This window comes from Macaca fascicularis, chromosome 12, assembly GCF_037993035.2.
Source record: "Macaca fascicularis isolate 582-1 chromosome 12, T2T-MFA8v1.1".
Classification (NCBI taxonomy): domain Eukaryota; kingdom Metazoa; phylum Chordata; class Mammalia; order Primates; family Cercopithecidae; genus Macaca; species Macaca fascicularis.
In genome coordinates, this window is record NC_088386.1 from 134708875 (window position 1) to 134717827 (window position 8953).

Here is an 8953-nt window from a genome sequence, read left to right on the forward strand (position 1 = left end):
AAGAACAGTGAGACTCTGGAATAGGCAATATTTATAAAGATAATGCCTGAAATTTTTCCAGAATTGAAAGACATACATGGTGTGATTTTAAAATATCCTCAAGTCCTAGACAGGATAAATAGAAACCAATTCCTGTGAAGACAGAGCATAACAAACCGCAAAACACAAGGATAAGGAGAAAAAATTGAAAGCTACTTGGGATTAAAAAACACCAAAAACAACAGATACGAGATGAAGGGTAAACAGTGAGATGGTGGTACACGCCTCATCAGTAAGGCCGGTTGTCGGCATGCAGGGCAATTATATCCATAATCCTCACATTGCTCTGATCCAAGGACAGACAGACTTCACAGAGCAGGAGAGATAACCTGGAAAGAGCGAAAGGAAGTGAATATTCGACAAAAAAGGCATCACAAACCAGGATGACTTGGAGGATTAGACAGTAAGTGGTGCCCATATAATTGGTTGGCTATTTAGAAAAACACATTATCTACTGTATACAACCCCAAATATTAAGATTAAAGAGTTAAATTTAAAATAATCATAGTGCACAGCTTTGCACAGTGGTAGTATCGTAACCCATGAGGTTTATCCGAGGTGCGATTATTGCTAATTAAAAACTTCCCCACAATAATAATAGTGTAAAACGTGGGATGAGTAAATGAGAAATGTGCCTAACATTACTGATGGTCAGAGAAACGCAGATCAAAGCAGCGCTCTCCTAAGCAGAGGTTTTTAAAAATGTGAATGCCCAGTGCTGGGAGTCAGGTGGGGAGGGGCCGGGTAGCCTCCCAGATCCTTGGCAAGAGTGAGGCTACAAAGTGCTAGAGTGCTTTTGGAAAGCAATTTGGAAATTTATGTGTTAAAAATGATCCAATGTCCATTACCTTTGACCCAGTAATGCCGTGATGAATCATCGACTTTGAGGGAATAATAAAGAAAGGAGACAATGATTTATGCCTGAAGGTGTTCCTCACCACCTCATTTATAATAATGAAATCTAAGAAAAACTACAGTGTCCATCATCTGAGAGATGTCTTCAAATAAATAATGGAAAGCTAAGTGATGAAATATTATACTGTCAGTATAAACTGTTTGAGAGTTTTTAATAACAGGAGAAAATGAACATGGGACAATGTTAAGTAAAAAAAAAAAAAGCAGGTTATGTTACTGAATACAAAAAATAACTGCAAGGCTCTTTTTAAATGAGCGTGACCCTGCCACAATATTGCAGCCGTTACCTTTGCGTGGTGAATTGTGGAAGACTTCTGATGTCCTCCTCTTTTCTACCATATGGATGACTGCTTTTTGAGCACAGCACAGTCAGGAAGGACTGTTTACGAAATTTGAAATAACTGCTGGGAAGAGCATCCTTTGACCTACAGTTTGCACAGTGCTTTCGAGAAAGGCAGCACACGCTGCGCTGGGATCCTGTGCTGCAGGGAAGCGGGAACGGTGTCTGGGGAGGGAGATGCCACCTGGAGCAGCTCTGAGCAAGGGACGTGGATGACAGGCTTTGTCCTGGGCCAGCCATTTGCTGAGAAGTTTCCAGAAAGTACATGCCCTCATCTCTTAGCTCTGTGTCCTTGAGCCGAAGCCGCTTGTCACCGTCTCTCCTTTCCACGGAGGACTCGGTCTCAGCTCGGGGGACTGTGACGATTGCACCAGTGCTGCCAAGAAGGAGGCCAATTAGTACAAAGTAAATTTTTCTCCCCCAGGGAAAATGGACGGAGGCCACCAGAGCACTTCTCTGATGGCAGAAAACACGAGTTTCCTGCGTCCTGGGCCAACCAGCCACAACCAGAGATGAAAGAGACCAGAGAACGTCCCACAGCCTCCTGGGCCAGAGCCGACCGGGCAATTAGACCTCAGCATTTATTTATGGAGCTAATTTTGTGTGTATTGCTCCTATTTCCGTCTGTAGATAAAAAGCAGAGATAATCAGCTTGGCTCAGAACGTGGATACTCTGGGAGCCCCACCCGGGGACCACTTTAAAGCAGACGGATCCCACAGGGAATGGTTCTGAACTGGGGCCGAGGAATTCCACTCCACCACAAACTACACAACCCCCTCTTCCCGCTGTGTCTTCCTCCAGCCGATTTGTGGAGGGGCTATTTATAGGATTTCCACCATTTATGGGAGGCATTTCTGAAAGGAAAAATCAGGCGGGGGCGTTTTCCTAGTAAAAGCTTATGGTCATCATCATTTGCTCTCATTAGTCCCAAATCCTCTTCGCTGCAGCGTCAAAGCCCTCCTCCATTCTTTGCTTCACCACATTTTGATTCACTAACTCCTTCCCTAAGTTCTGCTGTCTCAGAGACAATTTGTAATTAATGACGAAAGCCCCACTTCCCGAGCTGTGCTGGAGAGGTGGGGATCTCACTAGCACGCGTGTCTCCAGCAAATACGTGTTTCTTGGGGAGTGTTGTGAAGACTTTATCAAGCATATCCCTATACAGAACAGACAGGCTGCCAGGTCACATCTGGGGACAACTGGGAGCCTGGAAATGTATCGTATTTCTTCTCATGAAGTTTTCTCACCTGTCTTTGGAGCTGCCGTGATTAACATTAGGGCAAAAATTAAAATTAAAAAAAAAAAAACACATGGTAAAACCAGTGGAGTAGCAGCTGATAAAACAAGTACAGTAACTAAAAAGAAAGTAATTTTGAGCTGATTGAAGAGAGAATAGTTTATTCTCCCTTCCGGAAATAACTGCTGCCTCTTCGAACCTGACATGAAAATACCAGAGATAAACAGATTACTCACTCTGTTTTGAAATTGAAAGTTAACTTCATTATTTTAAGAATTTTAGAACAGTGTTTTTTCTTCTCATGACAATCAGATATCAGCTTCCTCTAAAAGTTTTTGAACGTCCCCTCACATTAGTTGTACTGCCTTTTTCAATTAAAAATACTTCGAGGACTGTGAAATGATTAGTCAATTCAAACATTCTCTATTAATCAGTGCTACGGTGAAGCCTTTAAATGTTGACAAAAACATGCCCCATATAGGACAAACCAAATCATCTTTCAGGCATTGGATCAGAGCCAATAACTTGAGAAATAAATATGTTGATTCTTCCACAAATCTTTAAGTCTGATCTGTGTTATCTTCGTTGCAATTATAAAAATAAAATAAAAGGGGCTTCAAATATATACTAGTCTTGCTATTTGAAACAGACGAGAAAAAACAGAGCTTCAAATATATGGTATTCTTGCTATTTGAAATGGAAATCTGAAAGAATGAAGAAGGACGGCAAACAAGTAAAGATTTAATTTCAGTTTTCAGAGACAAATCAGTTATTCTAGGTGATTAAAAAAGACAGGCCTTGTATTGGTGCATTTTCACCCCCAAGTCAAATAAACCACGTCTGCAAGAAAGGTCTTTTGCCTTTTGCTCTTGTCCAATTTACCTTCCAAAATGCCTGTGGGTGTCTAAGGCACTCTCTGTAGTAGCTGTGACTCTAAGCAGCTGATGACCATTTTGTGCTGGCGATTGTTATAAACAGAAATCTTATCTAAGAAAAGCTGAAGGAACTAGAAGACACTGCTATTTGAAAATGTGGTTGTGAACCTTTTGTAAAAGGGAGTCCTCTCCATGGAACAGTCGCCCTCAGGTTCTCCATTTGTCTAGGGGAGAAGGAAGAACTATCTGGAGGCACCTGCTACCCGTCCTGGAGTCGCAGGTGCTCTGGTGGGCGTGGCCATGTCTAAACCACGCCCATCGCTCTGGTGGGCGTGGCCATGTCTAAACCCCGCCCCTGCGGATGTGAGATGCTGCGTCCCTCCGAGTTCAGCGTTGACTCTTTGAACAGACATTCCCCAACACACACACACACACACACACAGACACACACAGACACACACACACAGATCTGTGACCCATGGGCATTGCTGAAGTGCCTGGCATGGCATCTCCTGAAGCAGCATTCAGGGGAGCCGCTGGGAGGTCAGCAGAGTGTCGGGGCGGGGTGGCTCCTGGGATCAACCGCATCTGACATCTTAATCTGCCCAGGGCTGCAGCCATTCTGAAGCCCGGGCACACGGAAAGCACCACCATGACAGAAAGACCACCCCTGAAACGCCAATTTTCTTTTCTTTCTTCCTTTCTTTTTCTTTCTTTCTTTCTTTTTTTTTTTTTGGAGATGGAGTTTTGCTCTGTCTCCTAGGCTGGAGTGCAGTGGCTTGATCTCGGCTCACTGCAACCTCCACCTCCCGGTTTCAAGCGATTCTTCTACCTCAGCCGTGCTAGTAACTGGGATTACAGGCAAGCACCACCATGCCTGGCCAATTTTTTTTGTATTTTTAGTGGAGACAGGGTTTTGCCGTGTTGCTGAGATGCCAGTTTTTACAGGTTTCTACACGATGGCCATTCTGGAGTCATCACTTTGGTGGCATGTACAACACCTCCATCCCACTGCCACGCACCAATAAAAGTTCCACAAAATCACTCTAAGTCCACTGCCCTGAGATTACTGATGGAGGAGCAAGTGCCTGCTGTGTAAGGTGAGGGTGCCAACATGAATCTCTTGGCCAGGGTAGAGAGTTGACCCCCACTCAGAAGTCAAGTGAATGAGCAGAGGTCAGCGAGGCTGCCAATCGGCCAGAGAGTTTGGGCCATTCCCCTGAGATTTTACATCTAAATGAATGCTCCAGAGTTCACTGACACCAATAGATTTAGAGGAGGGGGACGTTGGTTGCACACGGAGATACTGTTGGGGGTGGTGGGGGTGGTCATTCTCTGGCTCTTCTCTTCCTCCTACCCTCCAAACTCTAGCTGCTGACTGGAGTGGACAGGGTGGCTCCCCAAGTTACTCATGACAGGCAGAGGCAGTGCAGGCACCGGGCTCAGGGCAAAGGAGAGTGACTGGGACGCCTCACCCTGACTTCCTCTTGATTGCCTGGAACAACTTAGCTGAGTCTTTCTTCCACAGTCCCCTTCTTCCCTACGTCCTGGGTGTCCTACCTGACACCAAAGGTACTAAGCTCCGGTCACTACTCTGCAGAGCAAGGAACGAATGTGTGTTCTGTGGCTGGTGGCTGTAAACAGAGAAAAGATGGTTTATGTATGGTGTAAGCCCTAATAGCTTGCCATGGGCCATGGCTCATGGCAGGCAGGGGGATGAAGTGGCCTATTTTGTCATCATGTCACGGCCTGGTCACACCTGGTCACGGCCCACCTTGGTCACAAATGCAGATGGGGTGGCACCCGTGTGGAGGGTGTCATTAGTGTCATGACCTGCTTCTTACAGGGAGAGCCTCCAGTTCAGGCAGAGCAACAAGACCACGCCCCACAGCAAATACAAACTGCTCATTTTCATAGTGGAAGCTGTTCCTGCGTCATTTGAAACTTTTTAGTCACACATGATATACATACACAAGAGTCTACATATAGCTGTGTACCAACTAAACACATCCAGGAAGCCGGGCACCAGAATTAGCGGCACCAGATAAGTCCGTCCCGGGGGGACTCCTTCCAAAACCAATCACAATTCTAACTTCTAATAACATAGATTAGTGTTGCCATAGATTTGTGTTTGTACTTTAGGTAAATTGAATTGTGTCGCATATACACTTTTGTGTCTGGCTTCATTTGTTAAACATGCTATTTGTGGGATTTGTCCAAGGTAGGGGCGGAGCTCTCTTTTTTGTGGCTGCATAGTGCTCTCTTTGTGGGTATAGCACAGTTTGTATGCTGGTGGATATCTGAGTAATTTGGGGATATCACTAATCATGTTCATACAACTGAACTTTTTTGACATTTAAAAATTAAATTGCAAATTTAATTTTTATTTGTAATACAAATTGCAAATTTTGATTCTCTGTGCAAGAACTGATGGATAAAATGTTTACATTGGGTTGACATCACTGAAGGTGTTGTTTTATTGATGCAAAATGATGACCTATACTTAGTGTAATAATCAATTGACTTGGATCATATCTTTACTTTTAATGCCTCTGTGTGTGTGTGTGTGTGTGTATGTGTATTTGTGACTGACTGCAACATGTATTTGTTATCTCACAGTTACCATGGGTCAGGAGTCTGGGTCCTCTTGGCCAGCTGCATGCTCATCTGGAGTTTGAAGTCCTCTTCTAAACTCATTCAAGTTCTTGGCAGAATTTGGTTCTTTGCAGTTCTATAACTGCAGCCCTCAACTCCTAGAGGCCGCCCCTCACCTTGGGAGTTGTGAACCTTGTGAGGTGGCTGCTTCTTCAGCATCAGTAGGAGAATGTCTCTAACCCCTGGTCCATCTTTATGGGGCTCATCTGATTAGCCGGTACCCACCTAGGATGATTTGCCTTTGACAGGTCCTGCCCATTCTCATACGGCTTGAATCCTAGAAGTCGGCACTCAAGAGAGCCACACTGGAGTTCTCCTGACCACATGTCTCTATCTCAGGGCAGTCTCTCCAGCAAGCCAGTTTCAGACTGGCTTTACTCCTGCTTGGTGACTCATGGCTGCAAAGCAGCATGTCGCATATTTTATTCTTTCCACTGTCCTTCCTTCCTGATGTGCCAAGAGTCTTTTATTTTCTTTCTGTTTAACAAACTTCCCTGAGGCTTTCTTTTAGAGTAGGCTTGCTGGCAACACATTCTCTTAATTTTCCTTTATTTGAGCACATCTTTCTTTTTCTTTCTTTCCTAAAGGATACTTTTGCCAGATATGGAATTTGGGGTTGACAGCTTTTATTTCAGCACTTGGAAAATGTTGTGCCACTTCCTTCTGGCCCCCATAATTTCTGTTGAGATACCTGCTGTCATTCAAACTGCTTCTCCCGCTGGGGGAAGGTATTGTTTTGCTGTCACCAATTTCAAGATTTTACTTTGTGTTTGGTTTCCCGGAATTTGATTATGCTGTGTTTTGGCATGAGATTCTTTGAGTTCATTCTGTTTAGGATTTGCTCAGCATCTCAAATCTGTAAGTTGATGTCTTCTGCCAAACTTGGGAAATTTTCAGCCATTGTTTATTTGAATACTTTTTCAGGATCTTCCTCTTTATTCTCTCCTTCTAAGACTTTGAGGACATGAGAATTAGATTTTTTGTTATAGTCCCACAAGTCCCTGAGGCTCTGTTTCTTTTTCAGTCTATTTTCTCTCTATTGTCCAGATTCGTTAATTTCTGTTGTTCTCTCAAGTTCACCCATTCTTTCTTCTGTACTCTCCATTGAGTTTTTAATTTGAGTATTTCAGTTGTATTTTTAAAGCATTAATTGATCAGATCATATCCTTATTTTAAATAGACTACATGTGCCTTTTAAACTGCTGTACCTTACCATATCCTTCTAGCCCCTATCACAAACTATACCTAATTCAGAAACACCTTTTAGTGAACACTGTATTTTTAAAGCTATGAAATCAGGGCCAGGCATGATGGCTCAGGCCTGTAGTTCCAACACTTTAGGAGGCCGAGGTGGGCGGGTGGATCACTTGAGGCCAGGAGTTCAAGACCAACCTGGCCAACATGGTGAAATCCTATCTGTACTGAAAATATAAAAATTAGCCAAATGTGGTGATGCACACCTGTAATCCCAGCTACTCAGGAGGCTGAGCAGGAGAATCACTAAAATCACTAAAACCTGGGAGGCATAGGTTGTAGTAAACTGAGACCCCACCGCTGCATTCCAGCCTAGATGACAGAGCAAGATTCCTCAAAACAAACAAACAAACAAAAAAACAAAACACTATGAAATCAGCCTCCAGGAATGTCAGTTCAGAACAGGTAGGTTCTACTCTGAACAGATGAGGTCCCCAGTGTTCAAAGAGCTTAACCAATTTGTGGCTGTCTTCCTGTGGCAGGGCTTGGTGCCTGCATGGTGATCAGATCAGACGTGAGTCCTTCTTCCCTATTTCTAAGATTATTCCTAATTTAAAGATCCTAAAAGTACTTCCTGGAGTCCTGGGAAAACCCACTTTTGGGGCCTGGGTGCCTCCTCCCAAATAAATCATGTGTTATGAGACAAACTTTTTTTAGTTGCCACACTCCCCCACTTTAGTTAAAGCCTGAGGTCTTAAAGATAAAAATGGCCAATACATCTTGATTTTAATGCAAGGAGCTTGAATTCAGGCTCAGTCACCTAAGTTTGAAATGCAAGAGTGTGACTGACCTTTAGCTGCGTGTCGTTAAAGAGTCTGTGGGTCATTTGTGTCTGGGACCAATCCAGAAGGCCCAGTTGCTCTGGCTAGGACACCAGACCCCAACTTTTGGGACCCTAAGTCCAGCATACCTGCCATCTGCTCCCTGGGACAGCTGAGGAGACGTCTGGACTGAACCCCACTGATGGTGGATGTGTTGGTCCTTTCCATCCAGGTTACCAGGACAGCTGGTCAGAAAAGTCCTGCCAACCTTGCTCCTGTTAGAAAGCCCTGGCCATCGCTCGTGATGGCAACAGGCTGCCACCCCACCCCTTCTGTCTTCCGGCTCCTCCTTCTCCCGCTGTGGGTCCTTAGAGACTAGAAGGTGACGCAAGGCTTTCTTTGTTTTGTCCATCTGTGTTCTCTGTGTCAGGGCCTATATCAAGTTTCCTAGCTGCCATGACTAAGTGCCACAAACTTGGTGGCTTCAAACAGAAGAAGTTTATTCTCTCACAGTTCTGGAGGCTGGAAGTCAAGAACACAGGTGTTGACAGGGTGATGTATCCTCTGAAGGCCCTGGGGGAGAATCCATCCTTGCCTCTTCCTTCTTCTGGTAGCTGCAGGCGTTCCTGGTCTTGCTGGGTGTACATCTCCACCTCACTTTCACACGACCTTCTCTTCTCTCTGGGTCTCTCCTCTTCTGTCCCTTGCAAGGACACTTGACATTGGATTTAGGGCCTCTCTGAATAATCCAAGATGGTCTCATCTTGAGAGCTTTTACTTAATTACATCTGCAAAGACCCTTTTTCCAAATATGATAATTTATATTTGGGCATTAAGACGTGGATGTATCTTTTATGGGGGCCACTATTCAATGCA

The 8953-nt window shown here is 44.4% G+C and overlaps 1 pseudogene; it reads left to right on the top strand.

The window, feature by feature from the left end:
• Nucleotides 1-552: 552 nt before the first annotated feature.
• Nucleotides 553-635, top strand: LOC123568217 (U4 spliceosomal RNA; annotated as a pseudogene).
• Nucleotides 636-8953: the final 8318 nt, after the last annotated feature.